The sequence below is a fragment of the Lycium barbarum genome, chromosome 4 (genome assembly GCF_019175385.1).
Source record: "Lycium barbarum isolate Lr01 chromosome 4, ASM1917538v2, whole genome shotgun sequence".
Taxonomy (NCBI): domain Eukaryota; kingdom Viridiplantae; phylum Streptophyta; class Magnoliopsida; order Solanales; family Solanaceae; genus Lycium; species Lycium barbarum.
Genome location: NC_083340.1, coordinates 88,647,631 through 88,658,856, shown reverse-complemented (window position 1 = coordinate 88,658,856; position 11,226 = coordinate 88,647,631).

Genomic DNA, 11,226 nt, shown 5'->3' with positions numbered 1-11,226 from the left:
AATACGCCTGAAGTTTACGGACCGTATTTCACAATACGGGTCGTAAAACAGGGCATATTTAACAATGTCACAAAGGAGTAGCACTATTTTGTAACATGAAAAATTACGACCATGGAATACGGACCGTATTTCAAATACGGACCGTATTTCAAATACGGCCCGTAAATCTAGTCGTAACCCTTCATGGCACAATACAGTGCACTGCCCAAAGAAATAGCTCTAAATACGGGCCGTAAATTACTTCACGGATCGTATTTAGTAAAGAAAAAAATATGGCGGGCAGTCATTTAAATCGCGGGCAGAGAGGAGAATATATACCGTTTTGTGTTATTTCCCACTACTTCAGATCAGAACTTCCCTCTTCCACCACAACCCCACGCCTTCCCACTAAAAACCCATCACCTTCCACCTCCTCAACTCCATAAATACACCAATCCATACTCTCAAATCCATCTACCCTCACAAAATTCAAACAACCCTAGTCTCTCTACCCTATGTTTATTTGTTTTGTGTTAATTTGTTCTCTAAAACCCTTCAAGTTATCATCTGTGGTTCATCATTACAGGTATGATTGACACTCCCTGTATCTATTTATAGCAGGGGGAAATTTTAACCTAGGGACAAAAATAAAAGATTATAGACCTTTTCAAATGAATTTTCCCACATGCATTAAAATCAGAATTTAAAATCAAGTAAAAGAAAGGGATCTTATCCTAATTGTACTAATGGTAAAACAAATTCTAAATTCATACGAAAATAGTACACCCAAGGACTAAAGATTCCCAATTGTCACATAATAGAAACCACGAACGCACCTACTCATACACAAAGACAAAAATTTTACTAGAATCGGTCCAACAGGACCGTTGGAAAACAATCTCAACCTTACACGTCGGTGTATCAGTACAATGGTGTGCTAATCCTTGGGTGTGTTAATCCTTGGGTAAATCACCGCATACCATTCCCTATTGTGGTATGGTGGCACAACTTGGCTAGAGCCTTTTAGGCTCACCCATGGCATCCCATACCACGGGAAATGGTGGGGAAATACCTCATAGGGTTGAAAAATGGGGTTTAACGGTGGAACCACGGCGGTGGAGCGGTGGTTAGGGAATGAACCCTAGCGCCGCCTACATTTTCTCTCAAGGGGAAGGAGGGAAAACATTTAGGGCAAAACAAAACAGACGGACCCATCGAGGAAAATAAATTTAGGGGGAGGGTATATTGTTTTACTCCCCCACTTTTGTAAAATATACCGCATATACACATTTTTTAAGATATAGTATTAATTAACTTAAAATGCCTTTGTAAAATAATATTTTGCCGAAATAAAAATTATAATACTTGGTTTTAAAATACGAGCTTCAAAATGAGCCCAATATTAATATACTTTTGAGCGATATTTAAAAAAATGGAAGAAAAAGCGGTAAGAATGAGCGGTAATTTATACGTCGTCTTTAATCTATAGTTTTCCCGACTTAAATGGAACAGGATATGTATCTTCTTTTCAAATTATGTTTGTGACAGTAAATAACTCGTAATTTCTTGTAATTGTTAATTTTTTATATAAAATAATTAAACGACAATTTTTGCAAATTTCTCGGGATTTTTAAATTTTAAATTTTAAAGGTGCATCCCTTCTCCGTCTTTGACTTGGGAATTTGTGAAATTAAAATGCACATCTTATGCGGTAGAAATTAGGTGTCAACGACCCTCCCCCAAATTTCCTTTCCTGATAATGTTCGAGGTGGTGGATCATTTTCAATTTTATTCTTTCTAAATAGTTGTTTCATTGTCCTAATTTCGTGATCCACGGGCAAGAACTGACGATGACAATCAAATCATGAATTTTTGTGGCCATGTTTTAAAGTGAATGCTTTACTATTTTTCATGCAATGAGGACAAGCTAGCTTTCCAGCAGTCATCCAACCAGACAACATCCCATACGCAGGAAAATCGTTGATAGTCAACATCAAAGAAGCATGCATATTGAAATTTATCTTAGTTGATACATCATATATCACTACATCTTCACACCACAATTATTTTAATTGAAGGTTATAGATAGACATCAATCAAAACTTTTGGATTACGAGGACCAGGGATAGCACAATTTAGGAATATGTAGGGACTTGTCATACACATCTCAGGCGGGAGATTATGCGGAGTAAGAAATATAGGCTAACAAGAATAGGGTGCAGCTGAAACAAAGTATGGTTTGAAACCATCCGCACACAACCCCAAACAAATGTTCCTTAGTTGACTAGAAAAATAAGGATAAGTTCTATCAAAATGTTTCCACGCTTCTCCATCCGATGGATGACACATAACACCAAATGTCCTTCTATTTTCGCTGTGCCATCTCGTGTAAGGAGCATAACTCGGTGATGCAAACAACCTCTTAACATAGGTATAAGAGGTAAATAATGTATCGCCTTGATTGAAACCATCTTCCCACTAGGAGCCCGCTTAAACCGTGCATGTCCACACAATTTACATTCATTTAAATCAGCATCATGCTTATAGAACAACATACAACCATTTGGACAATAATGAATTCCCTCATACGACAATCCTAACTTAGAAACCAGTCTCTTTGCTTGATAGTAACTCTTAGGTATGTCGAATTCCGGAATAACTAGTTCCCCTACAAGCTTAGTCATTGAGTCCATAGCAGCTTCAGCAACAGTCGACCCTTACGCCGGATACCACCTGACGTGGTGTAATATAGTCTTAGTAAAACTGTTACGAACGTAATTATTTCATATACATACAAGAGCACCTGCATACAAAAATGTCCCAACATAGACATTACATATACATCTTGGTGCATAAACGTGTACATAAGCTAGCCGACGAAGCCGCAACATGAACATCGTGAAAATGTCATATAGCCGACTAGGCTACAAAATGTGCATCATAAGTATTTTGAAATCATGCGTGACTCTGACACCTATTACACTGTCTATGAGCCTCTAGAAGTTCGTACATCTGTCATTTACATAACCTGCAGACTAAATAAATACCCAACAAGCAAGCATATTTAGGATTTTCACGCAGGTTCACGACCTTTGGGTAGTCCGTTTTAAAATGCCCATAACTCCCTACTCCGATGTCGTATCGATGAATGGTTTGTTTTGTTGGAACTAGACTCGATGAGCTTTAATTTGGATAGCTTATTCACTCCATAACTCCTCATATGCTAGGAGATATAACTCGCTCAAGTTGGACCAAAAATCCTGTCCAAAATTTGTCTAGTTTTTCCCAAAGCTTTTACAACTTACTTTTTTCAACCCGCTTGACCCCGGAACCTTTAGCTATTCTCTTATTACTTGTTAAAAGTCTTTCTTAGCTTTATACAAGTTCCATGGCCTCTCCGAGCTCATGTTCATTTAGTAACGGTACTAATGATACAGAATTTTTCCAAGGTGTAACACCTATTTGTCATGACTTATATCCTGCGTATGAACACGATGTTAACCCACCATAAGCTCCTTCTCTAAAAATACGCCATGAGTACGGAACGTCCTTAGACCCTGGGAGGGCGAGGTGTAACATTCTTTCCCCCTTAAGAACATTCGTCCTCGAATGTTCAAAGACTGTGAGGGGAAAACTCATTATGCCAATTTCTTAGAGTTCCCTCTTGCCATTTGGGCCCCAAAAGCATCTGCATTACTCAACCGAATTGGTATGTGAGGTAGTGTTCTCAACAACATATCGCCTTGCAATTTCCATATAGCCACTCCTTGAGGAACCTAAATATGACCCGAATTTCACTTCTGCCTTAACTTAACAAGCCCATTCTTTCTCACCCGTTGTCACGACCTACGTAGGGGCCATGACGGGTACCCAGAGTTGACTACCGAGCACCGCCAAAATATGTATATATGCATAAGCCCACGAGGCTACCAAGATGATGTAAAACATATACAATGAAAAGGTCTTATAACATCCACAACCCACATATAAGTATCTACGAGCCTCTAACTGATGTACTGAAATCATGAGAGCAGGACAGGACCCTGCCATGCCCCAATATATACACAAAATAATATACCAAGAGATGGAAACTCCGAAGCAGTGGAGTGCTCCTGCAAATCTGCTGAGTAAGCTCCTAAGCATCGGTACCGTCCTCCTGTCTACCTGTGGGCATGAACACAACATTGAAAAGAATAAGGCGTCAGTATGAACAATGTACTGAATATGTAAGGCATACATGGTAACATAATAAGGGAATATAGAAAGCATAAAAAGAAAAGATAACTGTAACTGCTTGCCTCGTCAGGCGGAATCATGCGTGCCCAATTTTTACCTTTATGACACATCACACATACATACATAAGTTGTCTGCATCAATAACATCATTTGCCCGCGTCCGGGGTAATCATCTCACGCCGCCTACTAGTGGTGTCATGTCTGGCCAAATAAGCACACTGTCATCATTATCCATAAGCCGCCATAAAAGTGGTGTCATGCCCGGCCATATAGGCATGGTGTTGTCATTATTCATAAGCCGCCCACCAAAGTGGTGTCATGCCCGGCCATCTAGGCGCGGTGTAATCATACATCTACACTTATCATGAAGCATGCATGTGACCTCAAGTAAACGTTGTGACTCTATCGGAGTGACGTAAGGTCGGTAACCTCCAATTATATTATGGAACATCATAATCGTCATGTCTCACCTTGAATGAACTAGCATTATGAGGTGAGGCTATCAATAATGAATAGCATCAAGGAATCACTTAAAGATAATTAACATCACAACAACATCATATCATTATCATGGAACATATCTCATCTCTGTCTCGTCGGAAACTTTTAATACTCTTTAGCTTTCATCTTTTTGGAATGTAAGAAGGTCATGGGAATTACCGGAAAGAAACCACAATATATAAGAATCATGCCTTTGAAGGAAGGGCTAGCCTTACATACCTTTATATCTTTTTAACTCTATTGCCTACTTGCTTGCCCTTCGAACTCGCACTTCTACGTTCAAGGGAATTTGTACTAAGATTAGACAACTCAAACATACTTAAGCTTAGGCTAAAGAAACTAAGAGTTAATGAAAATTTGGTGACATTTCCTTTGTTTTGACAACTTCTTCCATAAAATAAGACAACCCTCAAACATCAATAAGAACACCCATAGTAACACAATCAATAAATTCTTCAAGTTAAACATTGTTTACTTTTTTTAAATCCGCTTTCAAAATCATCCATAACCATACCTATAATACAACATCATGTTCACTCTCATATAATACTCCTTTAACATCATTTGCATTATTCACCAAAAGATTCTACTCATAACATGTCAAGAACTATTTTTCAAGTTAAGTCATCATTCAAGAATATCACTATTTCCATATTTGCTGTCCATATTCTCCTCCCTTCCATAATCCAAGTCTTTTAACCTCTCAATATTCTTAATAACATGAATTGAACATAACACTTACCTTTGATGATTTAGGAATGGACTTTGGATTGCAATACTTCACTTGGAGAAAACCCCACTTCAATACAAAATGACTTCTTGATCTCTACAAACCCTAGTGAGCATCCATGCACTTGATTATTACTAATTGTTGGTGGTTACACCTTGATTTCCCTTGGATATATAATAATATGATGAGAGATATATTTTAGAACCTTCAAGACTTAGAGAGAGAATGAAATCTGAAAATTAGGAGCATGACTCGTCTATTTATAGCTGAAACTGGAAAATTCCAGAGAACCGGTTCGACGAGCGGGTCGATGACCCGTCGACTTGCTCCGGCGACTTACGCCTGAAAATCCCTGATTGCAGAAACATGTTGACGGTTAGGTCGATGATCCGTCGACTTGTCCCGTCAAGTAGCGCCTGCAGATTCCAATTTGCTGAAACGTGTTGACGGAGCACAGTGACGGTCCGTCGACATGTCGACAGCCCGTTGCCACTGACTGATGTCTGTAGAATTTCCTGAATCCGCTCAGATTGTGTCGATTCAATTTTTTTAACTTCTAACCCCGTAAATCACCAGGAGTACCTGCCGGTACGTTGTATTCGGGATAAGATATTTTCTACCTTATCTTTCTGCAACAATCTTTCTTCTCTCTCCTCAATGTCTTTGGAATCTTAATTAGAATCATTAAGTATCCCTTCTAACTTGTAGGGACATCATATACACCTTAACTTGCATTAGTCTATTCACTGCACAACGACATGAAATTTTCCGAGGTGTAACACTCTTCCCCCTTAAAAACATTCGTCCTCGAATGTTAAGTTCTCGGGAATTCTACAGAAATTTCGCTAGAGTTTCCCCTGTAATATGGTACTACCACCCTGTCACAACAACCCACCATAACATCGCCTCACAGGGCTACAACACAATGGCAAGAAGATATTGCCACACACGACCAAAAGCATTTAAAAGAAAGTATTACATACCATATGATAATGGCATCTCATCTTGAATCTCTTCCGGGGCTGGAAACAAATGTGGATACTTGGACTTCATTTTTTTTTCGCTACCCAAGTCATTTCCTCTCAGTTATTGTTTCTCCCCAAGACCTTAACTAAGGGTACCTCTTTATTTCTAAGCTTCCACACTTGCCTATCTAGTATGGCAATGGGCACCTCTTCATAAGCCAACTTCTCAGTAATCTGGGCATCATCTATAGGCGTAATTCTGGAGGGATCTCCGACACACTTACGGAGCATCGAAACATGGAAACTGGGTAGACTGATTCCAGCTCTGGAGGTAAATCCAGTTCATAAGCTACTTGGCCCACCTTGCGTACAATCTTATAAGGTCCAATATATTGGGGACTAAGATTGACCTTCTTGCCGAATCTCATCACGCCCTTCATCGATGATACCTTCAGGAATACCCAATCATTAAATTGGAATTCTAAGTCTCGCCGACGGTTGTCTGCATAAGATTTCTGGCGACTTTGGGCTGTCAACAATAGATCTCGGATAACCGTTATCTTTTCCACCGCTTGTTGAATCAACTCCGGACCTATTAGTTGTACCTCTCCTACTTCAAACCACCTAATTGGCGATCTACACTTCCTTCCATACAGAGCTTCATAGGGGGCTATCTGAATACTGGAATGATAGTTGTTGTTGTATGCAAACTCAATAAGAGGTAAGTGATTGTCCCAACTGCCTCCGAAATCTAGCATGCATGCCCGCAACATATCTTCCAAGGTCTGAATAGTGCATTCAGCTTGTCCGTCAGTCTGTGGATGGAATGTTGTGCTGAGCCTTACTTGAGTACCCAAACCTTCTTGGAAGGACTTCCAGAACTTAGTTGTAAATTGTGCTCCCCTGTCAGTAACAATAGAAATAGGGAAACCATGAAGCCGCACTACCTCTTTAAGGTACAATTTTGCATAATCTCCTACCACATAGGTAGTTCTGACTGGTAGAAAATGAGCCGATTTCGTGAGTCTATCAACAATTACCCATACGGAATCATATTTGCGCTGAGAACGGGGCAAGCCTACAATGAAATCCATGTTAATTACTTCCCATTACCAAGTTGGAATTTTCATTGCTTGCAATAATCCTCCTAGCTTCTGATGTTCACTCTTCACTTGTTGGCAATTGGGGAACTGTGCCACAAATTCTGCTATATCTTTCTTCATTCCATCCCACCAATACATTAACTTGAGATCGTGATATATCTTCGTCGCTCCTGGGTAGATAGAATAACGAGAATAATGAGCTTCTTCCAGAATCTGACGACGTAGTCCTGCAATAGCTGGAACACATAGCCTGCATCGATACCTGAGAATCCCATCTGCCGAAATCTCAAATGGTGACTTCTCTTTCTCAAGAAATGTATCCCTATAGTGACTCAACTGGGGGTCTTCATATTGGCGCTCTCGCACCTCTATATCTAAGGATGAAACAGCTGGGTTGCGAATACCAACTCCTGTATTTCTTGAATCAATTAGATGAAGTTCTTGGCTACATAGCTGGTGGAGCTCCTGGACTAATTATTTCTTCTCCAGAGGGACCTCACATAAACTACCCATTGATTTGCGGCTAAGTGCATCAGCCACTACATTCACCTTTCCGGGATGATATAAAATACTCACATCATAATCTTTCTATAGTTCTAACCACCATCTCTGCCTTAAATTCAACTCTTTTTGTTTTAAGATATATTGGAGAATTTTGTGATTCGTGTAGATATCAACATGGACGTTGTACAAATAGTGTCTCCACATTTTTAGTGCATGAATAACCGTAGCTAATTCAAGATCGTGGGTCGGATAGTTCTTTTCAGTTTTCCGCAACTGCCGGGAAGCATAGGCAATGACTTTATCGTGCTACATCAACACACAGCCCAATCTGACACCGGAGGCATCACAATAAACAACATAACCCTGTAATCCTTCTGGAAGTGTTAGGACTGAGGCTGAAGTCAATCTATCCTTCAATTTCTGGAAGCTACACTCACAAGCATCGATCCATTGAAATTTTGCTAACTTCTGAGCTAGCTTCGTCAGTGGTGCAGAAATTGAAGAAAATCCTTCCATAAATCATCTATAATAGTCTGCAAAACCCAAAAAGCTAAGGACTTCAGTAGGCGTTGTAGGCCTTGGCCAAGTCTTCACATCCTAAATTTTCTGAGTATCAACTCGAATGCCGTCAGCTGAAATGATATGGCCTAGAAAAGTTACCGAATTCAGCCAGAATTCGCATTTCAAAAATTCAGCATACAATTCACAAGCTCGAAGTATTCCGAGGACAGTAAGCAAGTGATCTGCATGTTTCGCTTCAGTTCGAGAATATACTAGAACGTCATCAATGAACACTATCGCAAATAGATCTAAGAAAGGCCTGAACACATTATTCATAAAATTCATGAACACTGCTGGGGCATTTGTCAACCCGAATGACATTACTCGAAATTCATAATGACCATATCTAGTTCTAAAAGCTGTCTTCGGAATGTGTTTTTCTCTAAATCTCACTTGATGATAACCTGACCTCAGATCTATTTTGAAAAACCACTTGACACCCTGTAATTGATCAAGCAAATCATTGATTCTCGGAAGAGGATATTTATTCTTGATCGTCACCTTGTTCAGTTGCCTATAGTCAATGCACATTCGTAAAGAACCATCTTTCTTTCTAACGAATAAGACAGGTGCTCCCCATGGCGATGAACTGGTCTAATGAATCCCTTCTCGAGCAAGTCTTTCAATTGCGCCTTTAGCTCTTTCAATTCTGTAGGGAGGAATGGATATAGGTTTGTTATCCGGCAACACATCAATAGCGAAATCAATCTCCCATTCCGGTGGAAGGCCTGGAAGTTCATCTGGAAATACATCTGGGAACTCATTTACTACTGGAACAGATTGGAGGGTCGGTGGCTTTACTCCGGTGTAATGAACCTGGACAAATGATAAATATAGCCTTTGGCAATCATCTTCCTCACTTGGAGATAGAAAATAAACCTACCTCTTGGAGATGTTATGTTACCCTTCCATTCAAGCATTGGTTCGCCCGGAAATTGGAACCGAACCATTTTCGTTCTACAATCCACATTAGCATAGCACGAGGCCAACCAATCCATGCCCATAATCACATCAAAATCCAGCATTTCTAGTTCAATCAAATCGACTGTAGTTTGGCGATCACATACCACAACCACAACCACACAATTTTTGTATACCTGCCTGGCTATTACCGGATCACCAACGGGAGTAGATACCTCGAAAGGTTTAATTAGCTCGGGTTTCACCCCAATACGACTAGCAATATAAGGAGTGATATAAGACAATGTAGAACCCAGATCAATCAATGCATAAACATCATGAGAAAATATGGATAATATACCTGTAACCAAATCAGGGGAGGACTCAAGATCCTGTCTTCCAGCTAAAGCATAGATACAGGGCTGGGGCCACCTGAACTGGTTGCTACCCCTCTGCCCCTACCACAGCCTGCCGAAGCCTGAGGAATATGCCGTACGGGATGCACGGATGAAGAAGAATCGGCTACGGATCTTGTGGGCTGAACCCCACCTCTACCGTGTATCGAGGGACAATCACGCATCATGTGCCCATTCTGTCCACAAGAATAACAAATATCTGAGCGTTGGTGACACGGACCCAAATGTAACTTTCTGCCCTGACTGCATCATGGAATCGGTTGTCCCCTCTGACTAGGATCACCTCCAAACTAGGGACCTGAGACCCTCGAGCTTTGACCCAGAGCAGAATAAATGGGGCGATCAAATCTCCTGCCCGCGAATCGCGGAGGTGCACTAGTCGCGGACTGGCCCGAATATCTGGAATACTGTTGCCGCTGACCACCTCTATACTCACTGTTTGCACCGGCAGATTTGGCCCTTTTACTCTGCCCTCTATCAATATCGCGCTCACCCCTTTGTGACTGTTGTTGCTCTTCTAAATTCTGGGCGTGGCCTGAATACGGGAGATGTCCATCCCTTCTTGTAGTAAGGCTGTCAAGCAATCTTTAAAAAAATGTGGCCCCAAGCCACTCACAATTCGATGTACTCGGTCTCCTATATCAGCCACTATGGTCGGAGCATACCGGGCCAATGAATTGAAATGAAGACTGTATTCCCGAGCACTGATATTTCCTTGCTTTAGATTCAGAAACCTATCAGCTCCGGCCCTTCGAACCACGGGTGGCAAATAATGTCGAAGGAAGGCATCTACAAATTCCTGCCAAACCGGGGGAGGTGCATTTTCCTTCCTTGAAGCTATCCAATTATTATACCATAACGGCGACATCCCGCAATTTATAAGACGCTAATTCCACTGACTCAGTATCGAAAGCATGTATAATCCTCAACGTCCTCAACATCTCGTCTATGAAACCTTGGAGTCCGGAACCAAAATAACCCCCAAAAAAAGAGTATGAACCAAAATACCGCAGGAAAAAAAAGAGGTACAAAAGTACCTTTAACGCATGAAAATCATGCGTTAAAGTAACGGAGACGGACCCATTAGGTCCTTTAACGCATGATTTTCATGCGTTATTGGATGCTTTTTTTTTTTTTTGTTTTTTCTTTCTTTCTATCTTTCTTTCTTTCACACTTTTTTACATACTTTAGCCATAGATTAATCATGCTTCGAGACTCCAAAACTTGAATATTTTATATAGAACCCCATTTATTTTTGTGCGATTAATAAGATAGGCTCAACACATCAAGGATGCACAAAACTTCGGATTGTCGTTTTAGTGGTTAAAAAG